The sequence below is a fragment of the Phallusia mammillata genome, chromosome 6, assembly GCF_965637545.1.
Source record: "Phallusia mammillata chromosome 6, kaPhaMamm4.hap1.1, whole genome shotgun sequence".
NCBI lineage: Eukaryota > Metazoa > Chordata > Ascidiacea > Phlebobranchia > Ascidiidae > Phallusia > Phallusia mammillata.
In genome coordinates, this window is record NC_137257.1 from 18,551,810 (window position 1) to 18,579,798 (window position 27,989).

General features: G+C 41.0%; 51 non-coding genes across 51 annotated transcripts; 33 read left to right on the top strand and 18 right to left on the bottom strand.

Annotated features, from left to right (window-relative positions):
- The first annotated feature begins 185 nt into the window (after positions 1 to 185).
- On the top strand, positions 186 to 258 carry Trnav-aac (transfer RNA valine (anticodon AAC)). The gene has a single exon. It is a non-coding gene; the product is annotated as a tRNA-Val (tRNA).
- A 347-nt stretch (positions 259 to 605) lies between these two features.
- On the top strand, positions 606 to 679 carry Trnav-cac (transfer RNA valine (anticodon CAC)). Its single transcript has one exon. It is a non-coding gene; the product is annotated as a tRNA-Val (tRNA).
- Positions 680 to 824: 145 nt separating this feature from the next.
- Trnar-ucu (transfer RNA arginine (anticodon UCU)) lies at positions 825 to 902 on the bottom strand. Its single transcript has one exon. It is a non-coding gene; the product is annotated as a tRNA-Arg (tRNA).
- A 195-nt stretch (positions 903 to 1,097) lies between these two features.
- On the top strand, positions 1,098 to 1,170 carry Trnav-aac (transfer RNA valine (anticodon AAC)). The gene has a single exon. It is a non-coding gene; the product is annotated as a tRNA-Val (tRNA).
- Positions 1,171 to 1,800: 630 nt separating this feature from the next.
- Positions 1,801 to 1,878, bottom strand: Trnar-ucu (transfer RNA arginine (anticodon UCU)). Its single transcript has one exon. It is a non-coding gene; the product is annotated as a tRNA-Arg (tRNA).
- Positions 1,879 to 2,072: 194 nt separating this feature from the next.
- Positions 2,073 to 2,145, top strand: Trnav-aac (transfer RNA valine (anticodon AAC)). The gene has a single exon. It is a non-coding gene; the product is annotated as a tRNA-Val (tRNA).
- Positions 2,146 to 2,558: 413 nt separating this feature from the next.
- Positions 2,559 to 2,631, top strand: Trnav-cac (transfer RNA valine (anticodon CAC)). Its single transcript has one exon. It is a non-coding gene; the product is annotated as a tRNA-Val (tRNA).
- A 150-nt stretch (positions 2,632 to 2,781) lies between these two features.
- Trnar-ucu (transfer RNA arginine (anticodon UCU)) lies at positions 2,782 to 2,855 on the bottom strand. The gene has a single exon. It is a non-coding gene; the product is annotated as a tRNA-Arg (tRNA).
- A 679-nt stretch (positions 2,856 to 3,534) lies between these two features.
- Positions 3,535 to 3,607, top strand: Trnav-aac (transfer RNA valine (anticodon AAC)). The gene has a single exon. It is a non-coding gene; the product is annotated as a tRNA-Val (tRNA).
- A 151-nt stretch (positions 3,608 to 3,758) lies between these two features.
- Trnar-ucu (transfer RNA arginine (anticodon UCU)) lies at positions 3,759 to 3,832 on the bottom strand. The gene has a single exon. It is a non-coding gene; the product is annotated as a tRNA-Arg (tRNA).
- Positions 3,833 to 4,026: 194 nt separating this feature from the next.
- Trnav-aac (transfer RNA valine (anticodon AAC)) lies at positions 4,027 to 4,099 on the top strand. The gene has a single exon. It is a non-coding gene; the product is annotated as a tRNA-Val (tRNA).
- Positions 4,100 to 4,511: 412 nt separating this feature from the next.
- Positions 4,512 to 4,584, top strand: Trnav-aac (transfer RNA valine (anticodon AAC)). The gene has a single exon. It is a non-coding gene; the product is annotated as a tRNA-Val (tRNA).
- Positions 4,585 to 4,735: 151 nt separating this feature from the next.
- On the bottom strand, positions 4,736 to 4,809 carry Trnar-ucu (transfer RNA arginine (anticodon UCU)). Its single transcript has one exon. It is a non-coding gene; the product is annotated as a tRNA-Arg (tRNA).
- A 1,160-nt stretch (positions 4,810 to 5,969) lies between these two features.
- Trnav-aac (transfer RNA valine (anticodon AAC)) lies at positions 5,970 to 6,042 on the top strand. The gene has a single exon. It is a non-coding gene; the product is annotated as a tRNA-Val (tRNA).
- Positions 6,043 to 6,453: 411 nt separating this feature from the next.
- Positions 6,454 to 6,526, top strand: Trnav-cac (transfer RNA valine (anticodon CAC)). The gene has a single exon. It is a non-coding gene; the product is annotated as a tRNA-Val (tRNA).
- Positions 6,527 to 6,939: 413 nt separating this feature from the next.
- Trnav-cac (transfer RNA valine (anticodon CAC)) lies at positions 6,940 to 7,012 on the top strand. The gene has a single exon. It is a non-coding gene; the product is annotated as a tRNA-Val (tRNA).
- Positions 7,013 to 7,162: 150 nt separating this feature from the next.
- Positions 7,163 to 7,236, bottom strand: Trnar-ucu (transfer RNA arginine (anticodon UCU)). Its single transcript has one exon. It is a non-coding gene; the product is annotated as a tRNA-Arg (tRNA).
- Positions 7,237 to 7,915: 679 nt separating this feature from the next.
- Positions 7,916 to 7,988, top strand: Trnav-aac (transfer RNA valine (anticodon AAC)). Its single transcript has one exon. It is a non-coding gene; the product is annotated as a tRNA-Val (tRNA).
- Positions 7,989 to 8,139: 151 nt separating this feature from the next.
- On the bottom strand, positions 8,140 to 8,213 carry Trnar-ucu (transfer RNA arginine (anticodon UCU)). Its single transcript has one exon. It is a non-coding gene; the product is annotated as a tRNA-Arg (tRNA).
- A 194-nt stretch (positions 8,214 to 8,407) lies between these two features.
- Trnav-aac (transfer RNA valine (anticodon AAC)) lies at positions 8,408 to 8,480 on the top strand. Its single transcript has one exon. It is a non-coding gene; the product is annotated as a tRNA-Val (tRNA).
- Positions 8,481 to 8,892: 412 nt separating this feature from the next.
- Positions 8,893 to 8,965, top strand: Trnav-aac (transfer RNA valine (anticodon AAC)). The gene has a single exon. It is a non-coding gene; the product is annotated as a tRNA-Val (tRNA).
- A 151-nt stretch (positions 8,966 to 9,116) lies between these two features.
- Trnar-ucu (transfer RNA arginine (anticodon UCU)) lies at positions 9,117 to 9,190 on the bottom strand. The gene has a single exon. It is a non-coding gene; the product is annotated as a tRNA-Arg (tRNA).
- A 1,160-nt stretch (positions 9,191 to 10,350) lies between these two features.
- Positions 10,351 to 10,423, top strand: Trnav-aac (transfer RNA valine (anticodon AAC)). The gene has a single exon. It is a non-coding gene; the product is annotated as a tRNA-Val (tRNA).
- Positions 10,424 to 10,834: 411 nt separating this feature from the next.
- On the top strand, positions 10,835 to 10,907 carry Trnav-cac (transfer RNA valine (anticodon CAC)). Its single transcript has one exon. It is a non-coding gene; the product is annotated as a tRNA-Val (tRNA).
- A 413-nt stretch (positions 10,908 to 11,320) lies between these two features.
- Trnav-cac (transfer RNA valine (anticodon CAC)) lies at positions 11,321 to 11,393 on the top strand. The gene has a single exon. It is a non-coding gene; the product is annotated as a tRNA-Val (tRNA).
- Positions 11,394 to 11,543: 150 nt separating this feature from the next.
- On the bottom strand, positions 11,544 to 11,617 carry Trnar-ucu (transfer RNA arginine (anticodon UCU)). The gene has a single exon. It is a non-coding gene; the product is annotated as a tRNA-Arg (tRNA).
- Positions 11,618 to 11,810: 193 nt separating this feature from the next.
- Positions 11,811 to 11,883, top strand: Trnav-aac (transfer RNA valine (anticodon AAC)). Its single transcript has one exon. It is a non-coding gene; the product is annotated as a tRNA-Val (tRNA).
- A 412-nt stretch (positions 11,884 to 12,295) lies between these two features.
- On the top strand, positions 12,296 to 12,368 carry Trnav-aac (transfer RNA valine (anticodon AAC)). Its single transcript has one exon. It is a non-coding gene; the product is annotated as a tRNA-Val (tRNA).
- A 151-nt stretch (positions 12,369 to 12,519) lies between these two features.
- On the bottom strand, positions 12,520 to 12,593 carry Trnar-ucu (transfer RNA arginine (anticodon UCU)). The gene has a single exon. It is a non-coding gene; the product is annotated as a tRNA-Arg (tRNA).
- A 1,161-nt stretch (positions 12,594 to 13,754) lies between these two features.
- On the top strand, positions 13,755 to 13,827 carry Trnav-aac (transfer RNA valine (anticodon AAC)). The gene has a single exon. It is a non-coding gene; the product is annotated as a tRNA-Val (tRNA).
- A 414-nt stretch (positions 13,828 to 14,241) lies between these two features.
- On the top strand, positions 14,242 to 14,314 carry Trnav-cac (transfer RNA valine (anticodon CAC)). Its single transcript has one exon. It is a non-coding gene; the product is annotated as a tRNA-Val (tRNA).
- Positions 14,315 to 14,464: 150 nt separating this feature from the next.
- On the bottom strand, positions 14,465 to 14,538 carry Trnar-ucu (transfer RNA arginine (anticodon UCU)). The gene has a single exon. It is a non-coding gene; the product is annotated as a tRNA-Arg (tRNA).
- A 195-nt stretch (positions 14,539 to 14,733) lies between these two features.
- Trnav-cac (transfer RNA valine (anticodon CAC)) lies at positions 14,734 to 14,806 on the top strand. Its single transcript has one exon. It is a non-coding gene; the product is annotated as a tRNA-Val (tRNA).
- Positions 14,807 to 14,956: 150 nt separating this feature from the next.
- On the bottom strand, positions 14,957 to 15,030 carry Trnar-ucu (transfer RNA arginine (anticodon UCU)). The gene has a single exon. It is a non-coding gene; the product is annotated as a tRNA-Arg (tRNA).
- Positions 15,031 to 16,611: 1,581 nt separating this feature from the next.
- Trnav-aac (transfer RNA valine (anticodon AAC)) lies at positions 16,612 to 16,685 on the top strand. Its single transcript has one exon. It is a non-coding gene; the product is annotated as a tRNA-Val (tRNA).
- A 145-nt stretch (positions 16,686 to 16,830) lies between these two features.
- Trnar-ucu (transfer RNA arginine (anticodon UCU)) lies at positions 16,831 to 16,908 on the bottom strand. The gene has a single exon. It is a non-coding gene; the product is annotated as a tRNA-Arg (tRNA).
- Positions 16,909 to 17,103: 195 nt separating this feature from the next.
- Trnaf-aaa (transfer RNA phenylalanine (anticodon AAA)) lies at positions 17,104 to 17,176 on the top strand. The gene has a single exon. It is a non-coding gene; the product is annotated as a tRNA-Phe (tRNA).
- A 1,324-nt stretch (positions 17,177 to 18,500) lies between these two features.
- Positions 18,501 to 18,573, top strand: Trnav-aac (transfer RNA valine (anticodon AAC)). Its single transcript has one exon. It is a non-coding gene; the product is annotated as a tRNA-Val (tRNA).
- Positions 18,574 to 19,201: 628 nt separating this feature from the next.
- On the bottom strand, positions 19,202 to 19,279 carry Trnar-ucu (transfer RNA arginine (anticodon UCU)). Its single transcript has one exon. It is a non-coding gene; the product is annotated as a tRNA-Arg (tRNA).
- Positions 19,280 to 19,474: 195 nt separating this feature from the next.
- Trnav-aac (transfer RNA valine (anticodon AAC)) lies at positions 19,475 to 19,547 on the top strand. Its single transcript has one exon. It is a non-coding gene; the product is annotated as a tRNA-Val (tRNA).
- Positions 19,548 to 20,871: 1,324 nt separating this feature from the next.
- On the top strand, positions 20,872 to 20,944 carry Trnav-aac (transfer RNA valine (anticodon AAC)). The gene has a single exon. It is a non-coding gene; the product is annotated as a tRNA-Val (tRNA).
- A 629-nt stretch (positions 20,945 to 21,573) lies between these two features.
- Trnar-ucu (transfer RNA arginine (anticodon UCU)) lies at positions 21,574 to 21,651 on the bottom strand. Its single transcript has one exon. It is a non-coding gene; the product is annotated as a tRNA-Arg (tRNA).
- Positions 21,652 to 21,846: 195 nt separating this feature from the next.
- Trnav-aac (transfer RNA valine (anticodon AAC)) lies at positions 21,847 to 21,919 on the top strand. The gene has a single exon. It is a non-coding gene; the product is annotated as a tRNA-Val (tRNA).
- Positions 21,920 to 23,243: 1,324 nt separating this feature from the next.
- Trnav-aac (transfer RNA valine (anticodon AAC)) lies at positions 23,244 to 23,316 on the top strand. The gene has a single exon. It is a non-coding gene; the product is annotated as a tRNA-Val (tRNA).
- Positions 23,317 to 23,945: 629 nt separating this feature from the next.
- Positions 23,946 to 24,023, bottom strand: Trnar-ucu (transfer RNA arginine (anticodon UCU)). Its single transcript has one exon. It is a non-coding gene; the product is annotated as a tRNA-Arg (tRNA).
- Positions 24,024 to 24,218: 195 nt separating this feature from the next.
- On the top strand, positions 24,219 to 24,291 carry Trnav-aac (transfer RNA valine (anticodon AAC)). Its single transcript has one exon. It is a non-coding gene; the product is annotated as a tRNA-Val (tRNA).
- A 1,324-nt stretch (positions 24,292 to 25,615) lies between these two features.
- On the top strand, positions 25,616 to 25,688 carry Trnav-aac (transfer RNA valine (anticodon AAC)). The gene has a single exon. It is a non-coding gene; the product is annotated as a tRNA-Val (tRNA).
- Positions 25,689 to 26,317: 629 nt separating this feature from the next.
- Positions 26,318 to 26,395, bottom strand: Trnar-ucu (transfer RNA arginine (anticodon UCU)). The gene has a single exon. It is a non-coding gene; the product is annotated as a tRNA-Arg (tRNA).
- A 195-nt stretch (positions 26,396 to 26,590) lies between these two features.
- Positions 26,591 to 26,663, top strand: Trnav-aac (transfer RNA valine (anticodon AAC)). The gene has a single exon. It is a non-coding gene; the product is annotated as a tRNA-Val (tRNA).
- Positions 26,664 to 27,292: 629 nt separating this feature from the next.
- Positions 27,293 to 27,370, bottom strand: Trnar-ucu (transfer RNA arginine (anticodon UCU)). The gene has a single exon. It is a non-coding gene; the product is annotated as a tRNA-Arg (tRNA).
- A 195-nt stretch (positions 27,371 to 27,565) lies between these two features.
- On the top strand, positions 27,566 to 27,638 carry Trnav-aac (transfer RNA valine (anticodon AAC)). Its single transcript has one exon. It is a non-coding gene; the product is annotated as a tRNA-Val (tRNA).
- Positions 27,639 to 27,989: the final 351 nt, after the last annotated feature.

The window sequence follows — 27,989 nt, forward strand, 5'->3', positions numbered from 1 at the left end:
TCTATCAAATTCTCTGTGACTTGCAATGTCACAATTTTTGACAAAATTATCGCTTGCCCGATGTTCCAAATGATTCTTTCCAGACATGTCGGTGTCCACTAGTTCTATTTTGTGTTGGAAAACAACCAGGTTTTTTAGGCAACCGTCACACTACTGGACGGCGATTAACCGAATCTTACCATGTGGTTTCCGTAGTGTAGTGGTTATCACGCTCGCCTAACACGCGATAGGTCCCCAGTTCGAGCCTGGGCGAAAACAAACTTTTCTCTGTTTTCTGAGATTTAAAATTTCTGCATTATATTTCAATAGCTAGACTCATTGCCTTGGTTTAGCTTTTACAACTTTATAGAAAAATCAAATTTGTTTTTTACTTCAAAAACATAGTTTTATGATGTGACAATAAAAAGTACATCCCTGTCGGGACTCGAACCCCTGGATTAGAAGTCCTGCGCGCTAATCCACTACGCCACAGAGATTGGGACCTCTATCAAATTCTCTGTGACTTGCAATGTCACAATTTGTGACAAATTGAGTTGGAAAACAACCAGATTTCTTAAGGCAACCATCAAACTACTGGACGGCGATTAAGCGAACCTTTCCATGTGGTTTCCGTAGTGTAGTGGTTATCACGTTCGCCTCACACGCGAAAGGTCCCCAGTTCAAGCCTTGGGCGGAAACAAACTTTTCTTTGTTCTCTGAGTTTGAAGTATCTGTATTATATTTCAATTCCTACACTCGTTTTCTTGATTTAGCTTTTACAACCTTACAGAAAAATCAAATTTGTTTTTACTTCAAAAACATAGTTTTATGATGTGACAATAAAAAGTATAACCCTGCCGGGAGTCGAACCCGGAACCTCTGGATTAGAAGTCCAGCGCGCTGATCCATTGCGCCACAGAGACGTTGGGAACTCTATCAAATTCTCTGAGGCTTCCAATTTCACAATTTGTGACAAAATTATCGCTTGCCCGACGTTTCAAATGATTCTTTCCAGACATGTCGGTGTCCACTAGTTCTATATTGGGTTGGAAAACAACCAGATTTGTTAAGGCAACCACCAAACTACTCGACGACGATTATCCAAATCTTTCCATGTGGTTTCCGTTGTGTAGTGGTTATCACGTTCGGCTAACACGCGAAAGGTCCCCAGTTCGAGCCTGGGCGGAAACAAACTTTTCTTTGTTTGCTGAGGTTCGAGGTATTTGCATTATAGTTCAATCGCTAGACTCATGTTCTTGGTTTAGCTTTTACAACCTTCCAGAAATATCAAATTTGTTTTTTACTTCTAAAAAACGTTTAACGACATGACAATGAAAAGTACAACTCTGTCGGGAATCGAACCCCCGGATTAGAAGTGCAGCGCGCTAATCCTTTGCGCCACAGAGACATTGGGAACTCTATCAAATTCTCTGTGACTTGCAATGTCACAATTTGTGACAAAATTATCGCTTGCCCGATGTTTTAAATGATTCTTTCCAGACATGCCGGTGTCCATTAGTTCTATTTTGTGTTGGAAAACTACCAGGTTCTTTAGGCAACCGTCAAACTACTGGACGGCGATTAACCGAATCTTACCATGTGGTTTCCGTAGTGTAGTGGTTGTCACGTTCGCCGAACACGCGAAAGGTCCCCAGTTCAAGCCTGGGGCGGAAACAAACTTTTCTTTGTTCTCTGAGTTTGAGGTATCTGTATTATATTTCAATTCCTAGACTCGTTTTCTTGATTTAGCTTTTACAACCTTCCAGAAAAATCAAATTTGTTTTTACTTCCAAAACATAGTTTCATGATGTGACAATAAAAAGTACAACCCTGCCGGGACTCCAACCCGGAAACTCTGGATTAGAAGTCCAGCGCGCTAATCCATTGCGCCACAGAGACGTTGAGAACTCTATCAAATTCTCTGTGACTTGCAATGTCACAATTTTTGACAAAATTATCGCTTGCCCGATGTTCCAAATGATTCTTTCCAGACATGTCGGTGTCCACTAGTTCTATTTTGAGTTGGAAAACAACCAGGTTTTTTAGGCAACCGTCAAATTACTGGACGGCGATTAACCGAATCTTTTCATATGGTTTCCGTAGTGTAGTGGTTATCACGTTCGCCTAACACGCGAAAGGTCCACAGTTCGAGCCTGGGCGGAAACAAACTTTTCTCTGTTTTCGGAGATTTAAAGTATCTGCATTATATTTCAATAGCTAGACTCATTTTCTTGGTTTAGATTTTACAACCTTCAAGAAATATCAAATTTGTTTTTTACTTCAAAAAAATCGTTTAATGACATGACAATGAAAAGTAAAGCCCTGCCGGGACTCGAACCCCTGGATTAGAAGTCCAGCGCGCTAATCCATTGCGCCACAGAGACATTGGGAACTCTATCAAATTCTCTGTGACTTGCAGTGTCACAGTTTGTGACAAAATTATCGCTTGCTCAATGTTTCAAATGATTCTTTCCAGACATACCGGTGTCCATTACTTCTATATTGAGTTGGAAAACAACCAGATTTGTTAAGGCAACCACGAAACTGCTGGACGGCGATTAAGCGAATCTTTTCATATGGATTCCGTAGTGTAGTGGTTATCACGTTCGCCTCACACGCGAAAGGTCCCCAGTTCGTGCCTGGGCGGAAACAAACTTTTCTTTGTTCTCTGAGATTTAAAGTATCTGCATTATATTTCAATAGCTAGACTCATTTTCTTGGTTTAGATTTTACAACCTTTAAGAAAAATCAAATTTGTCTTTACTTCAAAAAGATCGTTTGATGACATGACAATGAAAAGTACATCCCTGCCGGGACTCCAACCCGGAAACTCTGGATTAGAAGTCCAGCGCGCTAATCCATTGCGCCACAGAGACGTTGAGAACTCTATCAAATTCTCTGTGACTTGCAATGTCACAATTTTTGACAAAATTATCGCTTGCCCGATGTTCCAAATGATTCTTTCCAGACATGTCGGTGTCCACTTGTTCTATTTTGTGTTGGAAAACAACCAGGTTTTTTAGGCAACCGTCAAATTACTGGACGGCGATTAACCGAATCTTACATGTGGTTTCCGTAGTGTAGTGGTTATCACGTTTGCCTAACACGCGAAAGGTCCCCAGTTAAGCCTGGGCGGAAACAAACTTTTCTCTGTTTTCTGAGATTTAAAGTATCTGCATTATATTTCAATAGCTAGACTCATGTTCTTGGTTTTGATTTTACAACCTTCCAGAAAAATCAAATGTGTTTTTTTACTTCAAAAAGATCGTTTAATGACATGACAATGAAAAGTACATCCCTGCCGGGACTCGAACCCCTGGATTAGAAGTCCAACGCCCTAATCCATTGCGCCACAGAGACATTGGGAACTCTATCAAATTCTCTGTGACTTGCAATGTCACAGTTTGTGACAAAATTATCGCTTGCTCAATGTTTCAAATGATTCTTTCCAGACATGCCGGTGTCCATTACTTCTATATTGAGTTGGAAAACAACCAGATTTCTTAAGGCAACCACCAAACTACTGGACGGCGATTAAGCGAATCTTTTCATATGGTTTCCGTAGTGTAGTGGTTATCACGTTCGCCTAACACGCGAAAGGTCCCCAGTTCGAGCCTGGGCGGAAACAAACTTTTCTTTGTTCTCTGAGATTTATAGTATCTGCATTACATTTCAATAGCTAGACTCATTTTCTTGGTTTAGATTTTACAACCTTTAAGAAAAATCAAATTTGTTTTTTACTTCAAAAAGATCGTTTGATGACATGACAATGAAAAGTACATCCCTGCCGGGACTCCAACCCGGAAACTCTGGATTAGAAGTCCAGCGCGCTAATCCATTGCGCCACAGAGACGTTGAGAACTTTATCAAATTCTCTGTGACTTGCAATGTCACAATTTTTGACAAAATTATCGCTTGCCCGATGTTCCAAATGATTCTTTCCAGACATGTCGGTGTCCACTAGTTCTATTTTGAGTTGGAAAACAACCAGGTTTTTTAGGCAACCGTCAAATTACTGGACGGCGATTAACCGAATCTTTTCATATGGTTTCCGTAGTGTAGTGGTTATCACGTTCGCCTAACACGCGAAAGGTCCACAGTTCGAGCCTGGGCGGAAACAAACTTTTCTCAGTTTTCTGAGATTTAAAGTATCTGCATTATATTTCAATAGCTAGACTCATTTTCTTGGTTTAGATTTTACAACCTTCAAGAAAAATCAAATTTGTTTTTGCTTCAAAAAGATCGTTTAATGACATGACAATGAAAAGTACATCCCTGCCGGGACTCGAACCCCTGAATTAGAAGTCCAGCGCGCTAATCCATTGCGCCACAGAGACGTTGGGAACTCTATCAAATTCTCTGTGACTTGCAATGTCACAATTTGTGACAAAATTATCGCTTGCTCAATGTTTCAAATGATTCTTTCCAGACATGCCGGTGTCCATTACTTCTATATTGAGTTGGAAAACAACCAGATTTCTTAAGGCAACCACCAAACTACTGGACGGCGATTAAGCGAATCTTTTCATATGGTTTCCGTAGTGTAGTGGTTATCACGCTCGCCTAACACGCGAAAGGTCCACAGTTCGAGCCTGGGCGGAAACAAACTTTTCTTTGTTCTCTGAGATTTAAAGTATCTGCATTATATTTCAATAGCTAGACTCATTTTCTTGGTTTAGCTTTTACAACCTTTAAGAAAAATCAAATTTGTTTTTTACTTCAAAAAGATCGTTTGATGACATGACAATGAAAAGTACATCCCTGCCGGGACTCCAACCCGGAAACTCTGGATTAGAAGTCCAGCGCGCTAATCCATTGCGCCACAGAGACGTTGAGAACTCTATCAAATTCTCTGTGACTTGCAATGTCACAATTTTTGACAAAATTATCGCTTGCCCGATGTTCCAAATGATTCTTTCCAGACATGTCGGTGTCCACTAGTTCTATTTTGTGTTGGAAAACAACCAGGTTTTTTAGGCAACCGTCAAATTACTGGACGGCGATTAACCGAATCTTACATGTGGTTTCCGTAGTGTAGTGGTTATCACGCTCGCCTAACACGCGAAAGGTCCCCAGTTAAGCCTGGGCGGAAACAAACTTTTCTCTGTTTTCTGAGATTTAAAGTATCTGCATTATATTTCAATAGCTAGACTCATTTTCTTGGTTTAGATTTTACAACCTTCAAGAAAAATCAAATGTGTTTTTTTACTTCAAAAAGATCGTTTAATGACATGACAATGAAAAGTACATCCCTGCCGGGACTCGAACCCCTGGATTAGAAGTCCAACGCCCTAATCCATTGCGCCACAGAGACATTGGGAACTCTATCAAATTCTCTGTGACTTGCAATGTCACAATTTGTGACAAAATTATCGCTTGCCCGTTGTTTCAAATCATTCTTTCCAGACATGCCGGTGTCCATTACTTCTATATTGAGTTGGAAAACAACCAGATTCCTTAAGGCAACCACCAAACTACTGGACGGCGATTAAGCGAACCTTACATGTGGTTTCCGTAGTGCAGTGGTCATCACGTTCGCCTAACACGCGAAAGGTCCCCAGTTAAGCCTGGGCGGAAATAAACTTTTCTTTGTTTGCTGAGGTTCGAGGTATTTGCATTATAGTTCAATCGCTAGACTCATGTTCTTGGTTTAGCTTTTACAACCTTCCAGAAATATCAAATTTGTTTTTACTTCAAAAAAACGTTTAACGACATGACAATGAAAAGAACAACCCTGCCGGGAATCGAACCCCCGGATTAGAAGTCCAGCGCGCTAATCCTTTGCGCCATAGAGACATTGGGGACTCTATCAAATTCTCTGTGACTTGCAATGTCACAATTTGTGACAAAATTATCGCTTGCCCGATGTTTCAAATCATTCTTTCCAGACATGTCGGTGTCCATTAGTTCTATTTTGTGTTGGAAAACAGCCAGGTTTTTTAGGCAACCGTCAAACTACTGGACGGCGATTAACCGAATCTTACCATGCGGTTTCCGTAGTGTAGTGGTTATCACGTTCGCCTAACACGCGAAAGGTCCCCAGTTCGAGCCTGGGCGGAAACAAACTTTTCTTTGTTTGCTGAGGTTCGAGGTATTTGCATTATAGTTCAATCGCTAGACTCATGTTCTTGGTTTAGCTTTTACAACCTTCCAGAAATATCAAATTTGTTTTTTACTTCTAAAAAACGTTTAACGACATGACAATGAAAAGTACAACCCTGTCGGGAATCGAACCCCCGGATTAGAAGTGCAGCGCGCTAATCCATTGCGCCACAGAGACATTGGGAACTCTATCAAATTCTCTGTGACTTGCAATGTCACAATTTGTGACAAAATTATCGCTTGCCCGATGTTTTAAATGATTCTTTCCAGACATGCCGGTGTCCATTAGTTCTATTTTGTGTTGGAAAACTACCAGGTTTTTTAGGCAACCGTCAAACTACTGGACGGCGATTAACCGAATCTTACCATGTGGTTTCCGTAGTGTAGTGGTTGTCACGTTCGCCTCACACGCGAAAGGTCCCCAGTTCGAGCCTGGGCCGAAACAACCCTTTCTCTGTTTTCTGAGATTTAAAGTATCTGCATTATATTTCAATAGCTAGACTCATTTTCTTGGTTTAGATTTTACAACCTTCAAGAAATATCAAATTTGTTTTTTACTTCAAAAAAATCGTTTAATGACATGACAATGAAAAGTAAAGCCCTGCCGGGACTCGAACCCCTGGATTAGAAGTCCAGCGCGCTAATCCATTGCGCCACAGAGACATTGGGAACTCTATCAAATTCTCTGTGACTTGCAGTGTCACAGTTTGTGACAAAATTATCGCTTGCTCAATGTTTCAAATGATTCTTTCCAGACATACCGGTGTCCATTACTTCTATATTGAGTTGGAAAACAACCAGATTTGTTAAGGCAACCACGAAACTGCTGGACGGCGATTAAGCGAATCTTTTCATATGGATTCCGTAGTGTAGTGGTTATCACGTTCGCCTCACACGCGAAAGGTCCCCAGTTCGTGCCTGGGCGGAAACAAACTTTTCTTTGTTCTCTGAGATTTAAAGTATCTGCATTATATTTCAATAGCTAGACTCATTTTCTTGGTTTAGATTTTACAACCTTTAAGAAAAATCAAATTTGTCTTTACTTCAAAAAGATCGTTTGATGACATGACAATGAAAAGTACATCCCTGCCGGGACTCCAACCCGGAAACTCTGGATTAGAAGTCCAGCGCGCTAATCCATTGCGCCACAGAGACGTTGAGAACTCTATCAAATTCTCTGTGACTTGCAATGTCACAATTTTTGACAAAATTATCGCTTGCCCGATGTTCCAAATGATTCTTTCCAGACATGTCGGTGTCCACTTGTTCTATTTTGTGTTGGAAAACAACCAGGTTTTTTAGGCAACCGTCAAATTACTGGACGGCGATTAACCGAATCTTACATGTGGTTTCCGTAGTGTAGTGGTTATCACGTTTGCCTAACACGCGAAAGGTCCCCAGTTAAGCCTGGGCGGAAACAAAATTTTCTCAGTTTTCTGAGATTTAAAGTATCTGCATTATATTTCAATAGCTAGACTCATGTTCTTGGTTTTGATTTTACAACCTTCCAGAAAAATCAAATGTGTTTTTTTACTTCAAAAAGATCGTTTAATGACATGACAATGAAAAGTACATCCCTGCCGGGACTCGAACCCCTGGATTAGAAGTCCAACGCCCTAATCCATTGCGCCACAGAGACATTGGGAACTCTATCAAATTCTCTGTGACTTGCAATGTCACAGTTTGTGACAAAATTATCGCTTGCTCAATGTTTCAAATGATTCTTTCCAGACATGCCGGTGTCCATTACTTCTATATTGAGTTGGAAAACAACCAGATTTCTTAAGGCAACCACCAAACTACTGGACGGCGATTAAGCGAATCTTTTCATATGGTTTCCGTAGTGTAGTGGTTATCACGTTCGCCTAACACGCGAAAGGTCCCCAGTTCGAGCCTGGGCGGAAATAAACTTTTCTTTGTTCTCTGAGATTTATAGTATCTGCATTATATTTCAATAGCTAGACTCATTTTCTTGGTTTAGATTTTACAACCTTTAAGAAAAATCAAATTTGTTTTTTACTTCAAAAAGATCGTTTGATGACATGACAATGAAAAGTACATCCCTGCCGGGACTCCAACCCGGAAACTCTGGATTAGAAGTCCAGCGCGCTAATCCATTGCGCCACAGAGACGTTGAGAACTCTATCAAATTCTCTGTGACTTGCAATGTCACAATTTTTGACAAAATTATCGCTTGCCCGATGTTCCAAATGATTCTTTCCAGACATGTCGGTGTCCACTAGTTCTATTTTGAGTTGGAAAACAACCAGGTTTTTTAGGCAACCGTCAAATTACTGGACGGCGATTAACCGAATCTTTTCATATGGTTTCCGTAGTGTAGTGGTTATCACGTTCGCCTAACACGCGAAAGGTCCACAGTTCGAGCCTGGGCGGAAACAAACTTTTCTCAGTTTTCTGAGATTTAAAGTATCTGCATTATATTTCAATAGCTAGACTCATTTTCTTGGTTTAGATTTTACAACCTTCAAGAAAAATCAAATTTGTTTTTGCTTCAAAAAGATCGTTTAATGACATGACAATGAAAAGTACATCCCTGCCGGGACTCGAACCCCTGAATTAGAAGTCCAGCGCGCTAATCCATTGCGCCACAGAGACGTTGGGAACTCTATCAAATTCTCTGTGACTTGCAATGTCACAATTTGTGACAAAATTATCGCTTGCTCAATGTTTCAAATGATTCTTTCCAGACATGCCGGTGTCCATTACTTCTATATTGAGTTGGAAAACAACCAGATTTCTTAAGGCAACCACCAAACTACTGGACGGCGATTAAGCGAATCTTTTCATATGGTTTCCGTAGTGTAGTGGTTATCACGCTCGCCTAACACGCGAAAGGTCCACAGTTCGAGCCTGGGCGGAAACAAACTTTTCTTTGTTCTCTGAGATTTAAAGTATCTGCATTATATTTCAATAGCTAGACTCATTTTCTTGGTTTAGATTTTACAACCTTTAAGAAAAATCAAATTTGTTTTTTACTTCAAAAAGATCGTTTGATGACATGACAATGAAAAGTACATCCCTGCCGGGACTCCAACCCGGAAACTCTGGATTAGAAGTCCAGCGCGCTAATCCATTGCGCCACAGAGACGTTGAGAACTCTATCAAATTCTCTGTGACTTGCAATGTCACAATTTTTGACAAAATTATCGCTTGCCCGATGTTCCAAATGATTCTTTCCAGACATGTCGGTGTCCACTAGTTCTATTTTGTGTTGGAAAACAACCAGGTTTTTTAGGCAACCGCCAAATTACTGGACGGCGATTAACCGAATCTTACATGTGGTTTCCGTAGTGTAGTGGTTATCACGCTCGCCTAACACGCGAAAGGTCCCCAGTTAAGCCTGGGCGGAAACAAACTTTTCTCTGTTTTCTGAGATTTAAAGTATCTGCATTATATTTCAATAGCTAGACTCATTTTCTTGGTTTAGATTTTACAACCTTCCAGAAAAATCAAATGTGTTTTTTTACTTCAAAAAGATCGTTTAATGACATGACAATGAAAAGTACATCCCTGCCGGGACTCGAACCCCTGGATTAGAAGTCCAACGCCCTAATCCATTGCGCCACAGAGACATTGGGAACTCTATCAAATTCTCTGTGACTTGCAATGTCACAATTTGTGACAAAATTATCGCTTGCCCGATGTTTCAAATCATTCTTTCCAGACATGCCGGTGTCCATTACTTCTATATTGAGTTGGAAAACAACCAGATTCCTTAAGGCAACCACCAAACTACTGGACGGCGATTAAGCGAACCTTACATGTGGTTTCCGTAGTGTAGTGGTCATCACGTTCGCCTAACACGCGAAAGGTCCCCAGTTAAGCCTGGGCGGAAATAAACTTTTCTTTGTTTGCTGAGGTTCGAGGTATTTGCATTATAGTTCAATCGCTAGACTCATGTTCTTGGTTTAGCTTTTACAACCTTCCAGAAATATCAAATTTGTTTTTACTTCAAAAAAACGTTTAACGACATGACAATGAAAAGAACAACCCTGCCGGGAATCGAACCCCCGGATTAGAAGTCCAGCGCGCTAATCCTTTGCGCCACAGAGACATTGGGGACTCTATCAAATTCTCTGTGACTTGCAATGTCACAATTTGTGACAAAATTATCGCTTGCCCGATGTTTCAAATCATTCTTTCCAGACATGTCGGTGTCCATTAGTTCTATTTTGTGTTGGAAAACAGCCAGGTTTTTTAGGCAACCGTCAAACTACTGGACGGCGATTAACCGAATCTTACCATGCGGTTTCCGTAGTGTAGTGGTTATCACGTTCGCCTAACACGCGAAAGGTCCCCAGTTCGAGCCTGGGCGGAAACAAACTTTTCTTTGTTTGCTGAGGTTCGAGGTATTTGCATTATAGTTCAATCGCTAGACTCATGTTCTTGGTTTAGCTTTTACAACCTTCCAGAAATATCAAATTTGTTTTTTACTTCTAAAAAACGTTTAACGACATGACAATGAAAAGTACAACCCTGTCGGGAATCGAACCCCCGGATTAGAAGTGCAGCGCGCTAATCCATTGCGCCACAGAGACATTGGGAACTCTATCAAATTCTCTGTGACTTGCAATGTCACAATTTGTGACAAAATTATCGCTTGCCCGATGTTTTAAATGATTCTTTCCAGACATGCCGGTGTCCATTAGTTCTATTTTGTGTTGGAAAACTACCAGGTTTTTTAGGCAACCGTCAAACTACTGGACGGCGATTAACCGAATCTTACCATGTGGTTTCCGTAGTGTAGTGGTTGTCACGTTCGCCTCACACGCGAAAGGTCCCCAGTTCGAGCCTGGGCCGAAACAACCCTTTCTCTGTTTTCTGAGATTTAAAGTATCTGCATTATATTTCAATAGCTAGACTCATTTTCTTGGTTTAGATTTTACAACCTTCAAGAAATATCAAATTTGTTTTTTACTTCAAAAAAATCGTTTAATGACATGACAATGAAAAGTAAAGCCCTGCCGGGACTCGAACCCTTGGATTAGAAGTCCAGCGCGCTAATCCATTGCGCCACAGAGACATTGGGAACTCTATCAAATTCTCTGTGACTTGCAGTGTCACAGTTTGTGACAAAATTATCGCTTGCTCAATGTTTCAAATGATTCTTTCCAGACATGCCGGTGTCCATTAGTTCTATATTGAGTTGGAAAACAACCAGATTTGTTAAGGCAACCACGAAACTGCTGGACGGCGATTAAGCGAATCTTTTCATATGGATTCCGTAGTGTAGTGGTTATCACGTTCGCCTCACACGCGAAAGGTCCCTAGTTCGTGCCTGGGCGGAAACAAACTTTTCTTTGTTCTCTGAGATTTAAAGTATCTGCATTATATTTCAATAGCTAGACTCATTTTCTTGGTTTAGATTTTACAACCTTTAAGAAAAATCAAATTTGTCTTTACTTCAAAAAGATCGTTTGATGACATGACAATGAAAAGTACATCCCTGCCGGGACTCCAACCCGGAACCTCTGGATTAGAAGTCCAGCGCGCTAATCCATTGCGCCACAGAGACGTTGAGAACTCTATCAAATTCTCTGTGACTTGCAATGTCACAATTTTTGACAAAATTATCGCTTGCCCGATGTTCCAAATCAGTCTTTCCAGACATGTCGGTGTCCACTTGTTCTATTTTGTGTTGGAAAACAACCAGGTTTTTTAGGCAACCGTCAAATTACTGGACGGCGATTAACCGAATCTTACATGTGGTTTCCGTAGTGTAGTGGTTATCACGTTTGCCTAACACGCGAAAGGTCCACAGTTCGAGCCTGGGCGGAAACAAACTTTTCTCAGTTTTCTGAGATTTAAAGTATCTGCATTATATTTCAATAGCTAGACTCATTTTCTTGGTTTAGATTTTACAACCTTCAAGAAAAATCAAATTTGTTTTTGCTTCAAAAAGATCGTTTAATGACATGACAATGAAAAGTACATCCCTGCCGGGACTCGAACCCCTGAATTAGAAGTCCAGCGCGCTAATCCATTGCGCCACAGAGACGTTGGGAACTCTATCAAATTCTCTGTGACTTGCAGTGTCACAATTTGTGACAAAATTATCGCTTGCTCAATGTTTCAAATGATTCTTTCCAGACATGCCGGTGTCCATTACTTCTATATTGAGTTGGAAAACAACCAGATTTCTTAAGGCAACCACCAAACTACTGGACGGCGATTAAGCGAATCTTTTCATATGGTTTCCGTAGTGTAGTGGTTATCACGCTCGCCTAACACGCGAAAGGTCCACAGTTCGAGCCTGGGCGGAAACAAACTTTTCTTTGTTCTCTGAGATTTAAAGTATCTGCATTATATTTCAATAGCTAGACTCAATTTCTTGGTTTAGATTTTACAACCTTTAAGAAAAATCAAATTTGTTTTTTACTTCAAAAAGATCGTTTGATGACATGACAATGAAAAGTACATCCCTGCCGGGACTCCAACCCGGAAACTCTGGATTAGAAGTCCAGCGCGCTAATCCATTGCGCCACAGAGACGTTGAGAACTCTATCAAATTCTCTGTGACTTGCAATGTCACAATTTTTGACAAAATTATCGCTTGCCCGATGTTCCAAATGATTCTTTCCAGACATGTCGGTGTCCACTAGTTCTATTTTGTGTTGGAAAACAACCAGGTTTTTTAGGCAACCGTCAAATTACTGGACGGCGATTAACCGAATCTTACATGTGGTTTCCGTAGTGTAGTGGTTATCACGCTCGCCTAACACGCGAAAGGTCCCCAGTTAAGCCTGGGCGGAAACAAACTTTTCTCTGTTTTCTGAGATTTAAAGTATCTGCATTATATTTCAATAGCTAGACTCATTTTCTTGGTTTAGATTTTACAACCTTCCAGAAAAATCAAATGTGTTGTTTTACTTCAAAAAGATCGTTTAATGACATGACAATGAAAAGTACATCCTCTGCCGGGACTCCAACCCCTGGATTAGAAGTCCAACGCCCTAATCCATTGCGCCACAGAGACATTGGGAACTCTATCACATTCTCTGTGACTTGCAATGTCACAATTTGTGACAAAATTATCGCTTGCCCGATGTTTCAAATCATTCTTTCCAGACATGCCGGTGTCCATTACTTCTATATTGAGTTGGAAAACAACCAGATTCCTTAAGGCAACCACCAAACTACTGGATGGCGATTAAGCGAACCTTACATGTGGTTTCCGTAGTGTAGTGGTCATCACGTTCGCCTAACACGCGAAAGGTCCCCAGTTAAGCCTGGGCGGAAATAAACTTTTCTTTGTTTGCTGAGGTTCGAGGTATTTGCATTATAGTTCAATCGCTAGACTCATGTTCTTGGTTTAGCTTTTACAACCTTCCAGAAATATCAAATTTGTTTTTACTTCAAAAAAACGTTTGACGACATGACAATGAAAAGAACAACCCTGCCGGGAATCGAACCCCCGGATTAGAAGTCCAGCGCGCTAATCCTTTGCGCCACAGAGACATTGGGGACTCTATCAAATTCTCTGTGACTTGCAATGTCACAATTTGTGACAAAATTATCGCTTGCCCGATGTTTCAAATCATTCTTTCCAGACATGTCGGTGTCCATTAGTTCTATTTTGTGTTGGAAAACAGCCAGGTTTTTTAGGCAACCGTCAAACTACTGGACGGCGATTAACCGAATCTTACCATGCGGTTTCCGTAGTGTAGTGGTTATCACGTTCGCCTAACACGCGAAAGGTCCCCAGTTCGAGCCTGAGCGGAAACAAACTTTTCTCTGTTTTCCGAGATTTATGCTATCTGCATTATATTTCAATTTGCTAGACTCATTTTCTTGGTTTAGATTTTACAACCTTCAAGAAAAATCAAATTTGTTTTTTATTTCAAAAAGATCGTTTAATGACATGACAATGAAAAGTACATCCCTGCCGGGACTCGAACCCCCGGATTAGAAGTGCAGCGCGCTAATCCATTGCGCCACAGAGACATTGGGAACTCTATCAAATTCTCTGTGACTTCCAATGTCACACTTTGTGACAAAATTATCGCTTGCCCGACGTTTCAAATGATTCTTTCCAGACATGTCGGTGCCCACTAGTTCTATATTGAGTTGGAAAACAACCAGATTTCTTAAGGCAACCACCAAACTACTTGACGACGATTATCCGAATCTTTCCATGTGGTTTCCGTTGTGTAGGGGTTATCACGTTCGCTTCACACGCGAAAGGTCCCCAGTTCGTGCCTGGGCGGAAACAAACTTTTCTTTGTTCTCTGAGTTTGAGGTATCTGTATTATATTTCAATTCCTAGACTCGTTTTCTTGATTTAGCTTTTACAACCTTACAGAAAAATCGAATTTGTTTTTTACTTCAAAAACATAGTTTTATGATGGGACAATAAAAAGTACATCCCTGCCGGGACTCGAACCCGGAACCTTTGGATTAGAAGTCCAGCGCGCTAATCCATTGCGCCACAGAGACGTTGGGAACTCTATCAAATTCTCTGTGACTTCCAATGTCACACTTTGTGACAAAATTATCGCTTGCCCGACGTTTCAAATGATTTATTCCAGACATGTCGGTGCCCACTAGTTCTATATTGAGTTGGAAAACAACCAGATTTGTTAAGGCAACCACCAAACTACTTGACGACGCTGATCCGAATCTTTCCATGTGGTTTCCGTTGTGTAGTGGTTATCACGTTCGCCTCACACGCGAAAGGTCCCCATTTCGAGGCTGGGCGGAAACAAACTTTTCTTTGTTCTCTGAGTTTGAAGTAACTGTATTATATTTCAATTCCTAGACTCGTTTTCTTGATTTAGCTTTTACAACCTTCCAGAAAAATCAAATTTGTTGTTCACTTCAAAAACATAGTTTTATGATGTGACAATAAAAAGTACATCCCTGCCGGGACTCGAACCCGGAACCTCTGGATTAGAAGTCCAGCGCGCTAATCCATTGCGCCACAGAGACGTTGGGAACTCTATCAAATTCTCTGTGACTTCCAATGTCACAATTTGTGAAAAAAATATCGCTTGCCCGACGTTTCAAATGATTCATTCCAGACATGTCGGTGTCCACTAGTTCTATTTTGTGTTGAAAAACAACCAGGTATTTTAGGCAACCGTCACACTACTGGACGGCGATTAACCGAATCTTACCATGTGGTTTCCGTAGTGTAGTGGTTATCACGCTCGCCTAACACGCGATAGGTCCACAGTTCGAGCCTGGGCGAAAACAAACTTTTCTCTGTTTTCTGAGATTTAAAATTTCTGCATTATATTTCAATAGCTAGACTCATTGCCTTGGTTTAGCTTTTACAACTTTATAGAAAAATCAAATTTGTTTTTTGCTTCAAAAACATAGTTTTATGATGTGACAATAAAAAGTACATCCCTGTCGGGACTCGAACCCCTGGATTAGAAGTCCTGCGCGCTAATCCACTACGCCACAGAGATTGGGACCTCTATCAAATTCTCTGTGACTTGCAATGTCACAATTTGTGACAAATTGAGTTGGAAAACAACCAGATTTCTTAAGGCAACCGTCAAATTACTGGACGGCGATTAACCGAATCTTACATGTGGTTTCCGTAGTGTAGTGGTTATCACGTTTGCCTAACACGCGAAAGGTCCCCAGTTAAGCCTGGGCGGAAACAAACTTTTCTCTGTTTTCTGAGATTTAAAGTATCTGCATTATATTTCAATAGCTAGACTCATGTTCTTGGTTTTGATTTTACAACCTTCCAGAAAAATCAAATGTGTTTTTTTACTTCAAAAAGATCGTTTAATGACATGACAATGAAAAGTACATCCCTGCCGGGACTCGAACCCCTGGATTAGAAGTCCAACGCCCTAATCCATTGCGCCACAGAGACATTGGGACCTCTATCAAATTCTCTGTGACTTGCAATGTCACAATTTGTGACAAAATTATCGCTTGCCCGATGTTTCAAATCATTCTTTCCAGACATGCCGGTGTCCATTACTTCTATATTGAGTTGGAAAACAACCAGATTCCTTAAGCGAACCACCAAACTACTGGACGGCGATTAAGCGAACCTTACATGTGGTTTCCGTAGTGTAGTGGTCATCACGTTCGCCTAACACGCGAAAGGTCCCCAGTGAAGCCTGGGCGGAAATAAACTTTTCTTTGTTTGCTGAGGTTCGAGGTATTTGCATTATAGTTCAATCGCTAGACTCATGTTCTTGGTTTAGCTTTTACAACCTTCCAGAAATATCAAATTTGTTTTTACTTCAAAAAGATCGTTTAACGACATGACAATGAAAAGAACAACCCTGCCGGGAATCGAACCCCCGGATTAGAAGTGCAGCGCGCTAATCCATTGCGCCACAGAGACATGGGGGACTCTATCAAATTCTCTGTGACTTGCAATGTCACAATTTGTGACAAAATTATCGCTTGCCCGATGTTTTAAATGATTCTTTCCAGACATGTCGGTGTCCATTAGTTCTATTTTGTGTTGGAAAACAGCCAGGTTTTTTAGGCAACCGTCAAACTACTGGACGGCGATTAACCGAATCTTACCACGCGGTTTCCGTAGTGTAGTGGTTATCACGTTCGCCGAACACGCGAAAGGTCCCCAGTTCAAGCCTGGGGCGGAAACAAACTTTTCTTTGTTCTCTGAGTTTGAGGTATCTGTATTATATTTCAATTCCTAGACTCGTTTTCTTGATTTAGCTTTTACAACCTTACAGAAAAATCAAATTTGTTTTTACTTCCAAAACATAGTTTCATGATGTGACAATAAAAAGTACAACCCTGCCGGGACTCCAACCCGGAACCTCTGGATTAGAAGTCCAGCGCGCTAATCCATTGCGCCACAGAGACGTTGGGAACTCTATCAAATTCTCTGTGACTTCCAATTTCACAATTTGTAACAAAATTATCGCTTGCCCGACGTTTAAATTGATTCTTTCCAGACATGTCGGTGTCCACTAGTTCTATATTGAGTTGGAAAACAACCAGATTTGTTAAGGCAACCACCAAACTACTTGAAGACGATTATCCAAATCTTTCCATGTGGTTTCCGTAGTGTAGTGGTTATCACGTTCGCCTAAAAGGCGAAAGGTCCCCAGTTCGAGCCTGGGCGGAAACAAACTTTTCTTTGCTTGCTGAGGTTCGAGGTATTTGCATTATAGTTCAATCGCTAGACTCATGTTCTTGGTTTAGCTTTTACAACCTTCCAGAAATATCAAATTTGTTTTTACTTCAAAAAAACGTTTAACGACATGACAATGAAAAGTACAACCCTGCCGGGACTCGAACCCCCGGATTAGAAGTGCAGCGCGCTAATCCATTGCGCCACAGAGACATTGGGAACTCTATCAAATTCTCTGTGACTTGCAATGTCACAATTTGTGACAAAATTATCGATTGCCCGATGTTTTAATTGATTCTTTCCAGACATGTCGGTGTCCATTAGTTCTATTTTGTGTTGGAAAACTACCAGGTTCTTTAGGCAACCGTCAAACTACTGGACGGCGATTAACCGAATCTTACCATGTGGTTTCCGTAGTGTAGTGGTTGTCACGTTCGCCTAACACGCGAAAGGTCCCCAGTTCGAGCCTGGGCCGAAACAACCCTTTCTCTGTTTTCTGAGATTTAAAGTATCTGCATTATATTTCAATAGCTAGACTCATTTTCTTGGTTTAGATTTTACAACCTTCAAGAAAAATCAAATTTGTTTTTTACTTCAAAAAAATCGTTTAATGACATGACAATGAAAAGTAAATCCCTGCCGGGACTCGAACCCCTGGATTAGAAGTCCAGCGCGCTAATCCATTGCGCCACAGAGACATTGGGAACTCTATCAAATTCTCTGTGACTTGCAATGTCACAATTTGTGACAAATTGGGTTGGAAAACAACCATAGTTCTTATGGCAACCACCAAACTACTGGACGGCGATTAAGCGAACCTTTCCATGTGGTTTCCGTAATGTAGTGGTTATCACGTTCGCCGAACACGCGAAAGGTCCCCAGTTCGAGCCTGGGCGGAAACAAACTTTTCTTTGTTCTCTGAGTTTGAGGTATCTGTATTATATTTCAATTCCTACACTCGTTTTCTTGATTTAGCTTTTACAACATTACAGAAAAATCAAATTTGTTTTTTACTTCAAAAACATAGTTTAATGATGTGACAATAAAAAGTACAACCCTGCCGGGACTCCAACCGGGAACCTCTGGATTAGAAGTCCAGCGAGCCAATCCATTGCGCCACAGAGACGTTGGGAACTCTATAAAATTCTCTGTGGCTTCCAATTTCACAATTTGTAACAAAATTATCGCTTGCCCGACGTTTCAAATGATTCTTTCCAGACATGTCGGTGTCCACTAGTTCTATATTGAGTTGGAAAACAACCAGATTTGTTAAGGCAACACCCAAACTACTTGAAGACGATTATCCAAATCTTTCCATGTGGTTTCCGTAGTGTAGTGGTTATCACGTTCGCCTAACAGGCGAAAGGTCCCCAGTTCGAGCCTGGGCGGAAACAAACTTTTCTTTGTTTGCTGAGGTTCGAGGTATTTGCATTATAGTTCAATCGCTAGACTCATGTTCTTGGTTTAGCTTTTACAACCTTCCAGAAATATCAAATTTGTTTTTACTTCAAAAAAACGTTTAACGACATGACAATGAAAAGTACAACCCTGCCGGGACTCGAACCCCCGGATTAGAAGTGCAGCGCGCTAATCCATTGCGCCACAGAGACATTGGGAACTCTATCAAATTCTCTGTGACTTGCAATGTCACAATTTGTGACAAAATTATCGCTTGCCCGATGTTTTAATTGATTCTTTCCAGACATATCGGTGTCCATTAGTTCTATTTTGTGTTGGAAAACTACCAGGTTCTTTAGGCAACCGTCAAACTACTGGACGGCGATTAACCGAATCTTACCATGTGGTTTCCGTAGTGTAGTGGTTGTCACGTTCGCCGAACACGCGAAAGGTCCCCAGTTCAAGCCTGGGCGGAAACAAACTTTTCTTTGTTCTCTGAGTTTGAGGTATCTGTATTATATTTCAATTCCTAGACTCGTTTTCTTGATTTAGCTTTTACAACCTTACAGAAAAATCAAATTTGTTTTTACTTCCAAAACATAGTTTCATGATGTGACAATAAAAAGTACAACCCTGCCGGGACTCCAACCCGGAACCTCTGGATTAGAAGTCCAGCGCGCTAATCCATTGCGCCACAGAGACGTTGGGAACTCTATCAAATTCTCTGTGACTTCCAATTTCACAATTTGTAACAAAATTATCGCTTGCCCGACGTTTAAATTAATTCTTTCCAGACATGTCGGTGTCCACTAGTTCTATATTGAGTTGGAAAACAACCAGATTTGTTAAGGCAACCACCAAACTACTTGAAGACGATTATCCAAATCTTTCCATGTGGTTTCCGTAGTGTAGTGGTTATCACGTTCGCCTAACAGGCGAAAGGTCCCCAGTTCGAGCCTGGGCGGAAACAAACTTTTCTTTGCTTGCTGAGGTTCGAGGTATTTGCATTATAGTTCAATCGCTAGACTCATGTTCTTGGTTTAGCTTTTACAACCTTCCAGAAATATCAAATTTGTTTTTACTTCAAAAAAACGTTTAACGACATGACAATGAAAAGTACAACCCTGCCGGGACTCGAACCCCCGGATTAGAAGTGCAGCGCGCTAATCCATTGCGCCACAGAGACATTGGGAACTCTATCAAATTCTCTGTGACTTGCAATGTCACAATTTGTGACAAAATTATCGATTGCCCGATGTTTTAATTGATTCTTTCCAGACATGTCGGTGTCCATTAGTTCTATTTTGTGTTGGAAAACTACCAGGTTCTTTAGGCAACCGTCAAACTACTGGACGGCGATTAACCGAATCTTACCATGTGGTTTCCGTAGTGTAGTGGTTGTCACGTTCGCCTAACACGCGAAAGGTCCCCAGTTCGAGCCTGGGCCGAAACAACCCTTTCTCTGTTTTCTGAGATTTAAAGTATCTGCATTATATTTCAATAGCTAGACTCATTTTCTTGGTTTAGATTTTACAACCTTCAAGAAAAATCAAATTTGTTTTTTACTTCAAAAAAATCGTTTAATGACATGACAATGAAAAGTAAATCCCTGCCGGGACTCGAACCCCTGGATTAGAAGTCCAGCGCGCTAATCCATTGCGCCACAGAGACATTGGGAACTCTATCAAATTCTCTGTGACTTGCAATGTCACAATTTGTGACAAATTGGGTTGGAAAACAACCATAGTTCTTATGGCAACCACCAAACTACTGGACGGCGATTAAGCGAACCTTTCCATGTGGTTTCCGTAATGTAGTGGTTATCACGTTCGCCGAACACGCGAAAGGTCCCCAGTTCGAGCCTGGGCGGAAACAAACTTTTCTTTGTTCTCTGAGTTTGAGGTATCTGTATTATATTTCAATTCCTACACTCGTTTTCTTGATTTAGCTTTTACAACATTACAGAAAAATCAAATTTGTTTTTTACTTCAAAAACATAGTTTAATGATGTGACAATAAAAAGTACAACCCTGCCGGGACTCCAACCGGGAACCTCTGGATTAGAAGTCCAGCGCGCCAATCCATTGCGCCACAGAGACGTTGGGAACTCTATAAAATTCTCTGTGGCTTCCAATTTCACAATTTGTAACAAAATTATCGCTTGCCCGACGTTTCAAATGATTCTTTCCAGACATGTCGGTGTCCACTAGTTCTATATTGAGTTGGAAAACAACCAGATTTGTTAAGGCAACACCCAAACTACTTGAAGACGATTATCCAAATCTTTCCATGTGGTTTCCGTAGTGTAGTGGTTATCACGTTCGCCTAACAGGCGAAAGGTCCCCAGTTCGAGCCTGGGCGGAAACAAACTTTTCTTTGTTTGCTGAGGTTCGAGGTATTTGCATTATAGTTCAATCGCTAGACTCATGTTCTTGGTTTAGCTTTTACAACCTTCCAGAAATATCAAATTTGTTTTTACTTCAAAAAAACGTTTAACGACATGACAATGAAAAGTACAACCCTGCCGGGACTCGAACCCCCGGATTAGAAGTGCAGCGCGCTAATCCATTGCGCCACAGAGACATTGGGAACTCTATCAAATTCTCTGTGACTTGCAATGTCACAATTTGTGACAAAATTATCGCTTGCCCGATGTTTTAATTGATTCTTTCCAGACATATCGGTGTCCATTAGTTCTATTTTGTGTTGGAAAACTACCAGGTTCTTTAGGCAACCGTCAAACTACTGGACGGCGATTAACCGAATCTTACCATGTGGTTTCCGTAGTGTAGTGGTTGTCACGTTCGCCGAACACGCGAAAGGTCCCCAGTTCAAGCCTGGGGCGGAAACAAACTTTTCTTTGTTCTCTGAGTTTGAGGTATCTGTATTATATTTCAATTCCTAGACTCGTTTTCTTGATTTAGCTTTTACAACCTTACAGAAAAATCAAATTTGTTTTTACTTCCAAAACATAGTTTCATGATGTGACAATAAAAAGTACAACCCTGCCGGGACTCCAACCCGGAACCTCTGGATTAGAAGTCCAGCGCGCTAATCCATTGCGCCACAGAGACGTTGGGAACTCTATCAAATTCTCTGTGACTTCCAATTTCACAATTTGTAACAAAATTATCGCTTGCCCGACGTTTAAATTAATTCTTTCCAGACATGTCGGTGTCCACTAGTTCTATATTGAGTTGGAAAACAACCAGATTTGTTAAGGCAACCACCAAACTACTTGAAGACGATTATCCAAATCTTTCCATGTGGTTTCCGTAGTGTAGTGGTTATCACGTTCGCCTAACAGGCGAAAGGTCCCCAGTTCGAGCCTGGGCGGAAACAAACTTTTCTTTGCTTGCTGAGGTTCGAGGTATTTGCATTATAGTTCAATCGCTAGACTCATGTTCTTGGTTTAGCTTTTACAACCTTCCAGAAATATCAAATTTGTTTTTACTTCAAAAAAACGTTTAACGACATGACAATGAAAAGTACAACCCTGCCGGGACTCGAACCCCCGGATTAGAAGTGCAGCGCGCTAATCCATTGCGCCACAGAGACATTGGGAACTCTATCAAATTCTCTGTGACTTGCAATGTCACAATTTGTGACAAAATTATCGATTGCCCGATGTTTTAATTGATTCTTTCCAGACATGTCGGTGTCCATTAGTTCTATTTTGTGTTGGAAAACTACCAGGTTCTTTAGGCAACCGTCAAACTACTGGACGGCGATTAACCGAATCTTACCATGTGGTTTCCGTAGTGTAGTGGTTGTCACGTTCGCCTAACACGCGAAAGGTCCCCAGTTCGAGCCTGGGCCGAAACAACCCTTTCTCTGTTTTCTGAGATTTAAAGTATCTGCATTATATTTCAATAGCTAGACTCATTTTCTTGGTTTAGATTTTACAACCTTCAAGAAAAATCAAATTTGTTTTTTACTTCAAAAAAATCGTTTAATGACATGACAATGAAAAGTAAATCCCTGCCGGGACTCGAACCCCTGGATTAGAAGTCCAGCGCGCTAATCCATTGCGCCACAGAGACATTGGGAACTCTATCAAATTCTCTGTGACTTGCAATGTCACAATTTGTGACAAATTGGGTTGGAAAACAACCATAGTTCTTATGGCAACCACCAAACTACTGGACGGCGATTAAGCGAACCTTTCCATGTGGTTTCCGTAATGTAGTGGTTATCACGTTCGCCGAACACGCGAAAGGTCCCCAGTTCGAGCCTGGGCGGAAACAAACTTTTCTTTGTTCTCTGAGTTTGAGGTATCTGTATTATATTTCAATTCCTACACTCGTTTTCTTGATTTAGCTTTTACAACATTACAGAAAAATCAAATTTGTTTTTTACTTCAAAAACATAGTTTAATGATGTGACAATAAAAAGTACAACCCTGCCGGGACTCCAACCGGGAACCTCTGGATTAGAAGTCCAGCGAGCCAATCCATTGCGCCACAGAGACGTTGGGAACTCTATAAAATTCTCTGTGGCTTCCAATTTCACAATTTGTAACAAAATTATCGCTTGCCCGACGTTTCAAATGATTCTTTCCAGACATGTCGGTGTCCACTAGTTCTATATTGAGTTGGAAAACAACCAGATTTGTTAAGGCAACACCCAAACTACTTGAAGACGATTATCCAAATCTTTCCATGTGGTTTCCGTAGTGTAGTGGTTATCACGTTCGCCTAACAGGCGAAAGGTCCCCAGTTCGAGCCTGGGCGGAAACAAACTTTTCTTTGTTTGCTGAGGTTCGAGGTATTTGCATTATAGTTCAATCGCTAGACTCATGTTCTTGGTTTAGCTTTTACAACCTTCCAGAAATATCAAATTTGTTTTTACTTCAAAAAAACGTTTAACGACATGACAATGAAAAGTACAACCCTGCCGGGACTCGAACCCCCGGATTAGAAGTGCAGCGCGCTAATCCATTGCGCCACAGAGACATTGGGAACTCTATCAAATTCTCTGTGACTTGCAATGTCACAATTTGTGACAAAATTATCGCTTGCCCGATGTTTTAATTGATTCTTTCCAGACATATCGGTGTCCATTAGTTCTATTTTGTGTTGGAAAACTACCAGGTTCTTTAGGCAACCGTCAAACTACTGGACGGCGATTAACCGAATCTTACCATGTGGTTTCCGTAGTGTAGTGGTTGTCACGTTCGCCGAACACGCGAAAGGTCCCCAGTTCAAGCCTGGGGCGGAAACAAACTTTTCTTTGTTCTCTGAGTTTGAGGTATCTGTATTATATTTCAATTCCTAGACTCGTTTTCTTGATTTAGCTTTTACAACCTTACAGAAAAATCAAATTTGTTTTTACTTCCAAAACATAGTTTCATGATGTGACAATAAAAAGTACAACCCTGCCGGGACTCCAACCCGGAACCTCTGGATTAGAAGTCCAGCGCGCTAATCCATTGCGCCACAGAGACGTTGGGAACTCTATCAAATTCTCTGTGACTTCCAATTTCACAATTTGTAACAAAATTATCGCTTGCCCGACGTTTAAATTAATTCTTTCCAGACATGTCGGTGTCCACTAGTTCTATATTGAGTTGGAAAACAACCAGATTTGTTAAGGCAACCACCAAACTACTTGAAGACGATTATCCAAATCTTTCCATGTGGTTTCCGTAGTGTAGTGGTTATCACGTTCGCCTAACAGGCGAAAGGTCCCCAGTTCGAGCCTGGGCGGAAACAAACTTTTCTTTGCTTGCTGAGGTTCGAGGTATTTGCATTATAGTTCAATCGCTAGACTCATGTTCTTGGTTTAGCTTTTACAACCTTCCAGAAATATCAAATTTGTTTTTACTTCAAAAAAACGTTTAACGACATGACAATGAAAAGTACAACCCTGCCGGGACTCGAACCCCCGGATTAGAAGTGCAGCGCGCTAATCCATTGCGCCACAGAGACGTTGGGAACTCTATCAAATTCTCTGTGACTTGCAATGTCACAATTTGTGACAAAATTATCGATTGCCCGATGTTTTAATTGATTCTTTCCAGACATGTCGGTGTCCATTAGTTCTATTTTGTGTTGGAAAACTACCAGGTTCTTTAGGCAACCGTCAAACTACTGGACGGCGATTAACCGAATCTTACCATGTGGTTTCCGTAGTGTAGTGGTTGTCACGTTCGCCTAACACGCGAAAGGTCCCCAGTTCGAGCCTGGGCCGAAACAACCCTTTCTCTGTTTTCTGAGATTTAAAGTATCTGCATTATATTTCAATAGCTAGACTCATTTTCTTGGTTTAGATTTTACAACCTTCAAGAAAAATCAAATTTGTTTTTTACTTCAAAAAAATCGTTTAATGACATGACAATGAAAAGTAAATCCCTGCCGGGACTCGAACCCCTGGATTAGAAGTCCAGCGCGCTAATCCATTGCGCCACAGAGACATTGGGAACTCTATCAAATTCTCTGTGACTTGCAATGTCACAATTTGTGACAAATTGGGTTGGAAAACAACCATAGTTCTTATGGCAACCACCAAACTACTGGACGGCGATTAAGCGAACCTTTCCATGTGGTTTCCGTAATGTAGTGGTTATCACGTTCGCCGAACACGCGAAAGGTCCCCAGTTCGAGCCTGGGCGGAAACAAACTTTTCTTTGTTCTCTGAGTTTGAGGTATCTGTATTATATTTCAATTCCTACACTCGTTTTCTTGATTTAGCTTTTACAACATTACAGAAAAATCAAATTTGTTTTTTACTTCAAAAACATAGTTTAATGATGTGACAATAAAAAGTACAACCCTGCCGGGACTCCAACCGGGAACCTCTGGATTAGAAGTCCAGCGCGCCAATCCATTGCGCCACAGAGACGTTGGGAACTCTATAAAATTCTCTGTGGCTTCCAATTTCACAATTTGTAACAAAATTATCGCTTGCCCGACGTTTCAAATGATTCTTTCCAGACATGTCGGTGTCCACTAGTTCTATATTGAGTTGGAAAACAACCAGATTTGTTAAGGCAACACCCAAACTACTTGAAGACGATTATCCAAATCTTTCCATGTGGTTTCCGTAGTGTAGTGGTTATCACGTTCGCCTAACAGGCGAAAGGTCCCCAGTTCGAGCCTGGGCGGAAACAAACTTTTCTTTGTTTGCTGAGGTTCGAGGTATTTGCATTATAGTTCAATCGCTAGACTCATGTTCTTGGTTTAGCTTTTACAACCTTCCAGAAATATCAAATTTGTTTTTACTTCAAAAAAACGTTTAACGACATGACAATGAAAAGTACAACCCTGCCGGGACTCGAACCCCCGGATTAGAAGTGCAGCGCGCTAATCCATTGCGCCACAGAGACATTGGGAACTCTATCAAATTCTCTGTGACTTGCAATGTCACAATTTGTGACAAAATTATCGCTTGCCCGATGTTTTAATTGATTCTTTCCAGACATATCGGTGTCCATTAGTTCTATTTTGTGTTGGAAAACTACCAGGTTCTTTAGGCAACCGTCAAACTACTGGACGGCGATTAACCGAATCTTACCATGTGGTTTCCGTAGTGTAGTGGTTGTCACGTTCGCCGAACACGCGAAAGGTCCCCAGTTCAAGCCTGGGGCGGAAACAAACTTTTCTTTGTTCTCTGAGTTTGAGGTATCTGTATTATATTTCAATTCCTAGACTCGTTTTCTTGATTTAGCTTTTACAACCTTACAGAAAAATCAAATTTGTTTTTACTTCCAAAACATAGTTTCATGATGTGACAATAAAAAGTACAACCCTGCCGGGACTCCAACCCGGAACCTCTGGATTAGAAGTCCAGCGCGCTAATCCATTGCGCCACAGAGACGTTGGGAACTCTATCAAATTCTCTGTGACTTCCAATTTCACAATTTGTAACAAAATTATCGCTTGCCCGACGTTTAAATTAATTCTTTCCAGACATGTCGGTGTCCACTAGTTCTATATTGAGTTGGAAAACAACCAGATTTGTTAAGGCAACCACCAAACTACTTGAAGACGATTATCCAAATCTTTCCATGTGGTTTCCGTAGTGTAGTGGTTATCACGTTCGCCTAACAGGCGAAAGGTCCCCAGTTCGAGCCTGGGCGGAAACAAACTTTTCTTTGCTTGCTGAGGTTCGAGGTATTTGCATTATAGTTCAATCGCTAGACTCATGTTCTTGGTTTAGCTTTTACAACCTTCCAGAAATATCAAATTTGTTTTTACTTCAAAAAAACGTTTAACGACATGACAATGAAAAGTACAACCCTGCCGGGACTCGAACCCCCGGATTAGAAGTGCAGCGCGCTAATCCATTGCGCCACAGAGACATTGGGAACTCTATCAAATTCTCTGTGACTTGCAATGTCACAATTTGTGACAAAATTATCGCTTGCCCGATGTTTTAATTGATTCTTTCCAGACATATCGGTGTCCATTAGTTCTATTTTGTGTTGGAAAACTACCAGGTTCTTTAGGCAACCGTCAAACTACTGGACGGCGATTAACCGAATCTTACCATGTGGTTTCCGTAGTGTAGTGGTTGTCACGTTCGCCGAACACGCGAAAGGTCCCCAGTTCAAGCCTGTGGCGGAAACAAACTTTTCTTTGTTCTCTGAGTTTGAGGTATCTGTATTATATTTCAATTCCTAGACTCGTTTTCTTGATTTAGCTTTTACAACCTTACAGAAAAATCAAATTTGTTTTTACTTCCAAAACATAGTTTCATGATGTGACAATAAAAAGTACAACCCTGCCGGGACTCCAACCCGGAACCTCTGGATTAGAAGTCCAGCGCGCTAATCCATTGCGCCACAGAGACATTGGGAACTCTATCAAATTCTCTGTGACTTCCAATTTCACAATTTGTAACAAAATTATCGCTTGCCCGACGTTTAAATTGATTCTTTCCAGACATGTCGGTGTCCACTAGTTCTATATTGAGTTGGAAAACAACCAGATTTGTTAAGGCAACCACCAAACTACTTGAAGACGATTATCCAAATCTTTCCATGTGGTTTCCGTAGTGTAGTGGTTATCACGTTCGCCTAACAGGCGAAAGGTCCCCAGTTCGAGCCTGGGCGGAAACAAACTTTTCTTTGCTTGCTGAGGTTCGAGGTATTTGCATTATAGTTCAATCGCTAGACTCATGTTCTTGGTTTAGCTTTTACAACCTTCCAGAAATATCAAATTTGTTTTTACTTCAAAAAAACGTTTAACGACATGACAATGAAAAGTACAACCCTGCCGGGACTCGAACCCCCGGATTAGAAGTGCAGCGCGCTAATCCATTGCGCCACAGAGACATTGGGAACTCTATCAAATTCTCTGTGACTTGCAATGTCACAATTTGTGACAAAATTATCGATTGCCCGATGTTTTAATTGATTCTTTCCAGACATGTCGGTGTCCATTAGTTCTATTTTGTGTTGGAAAACTAC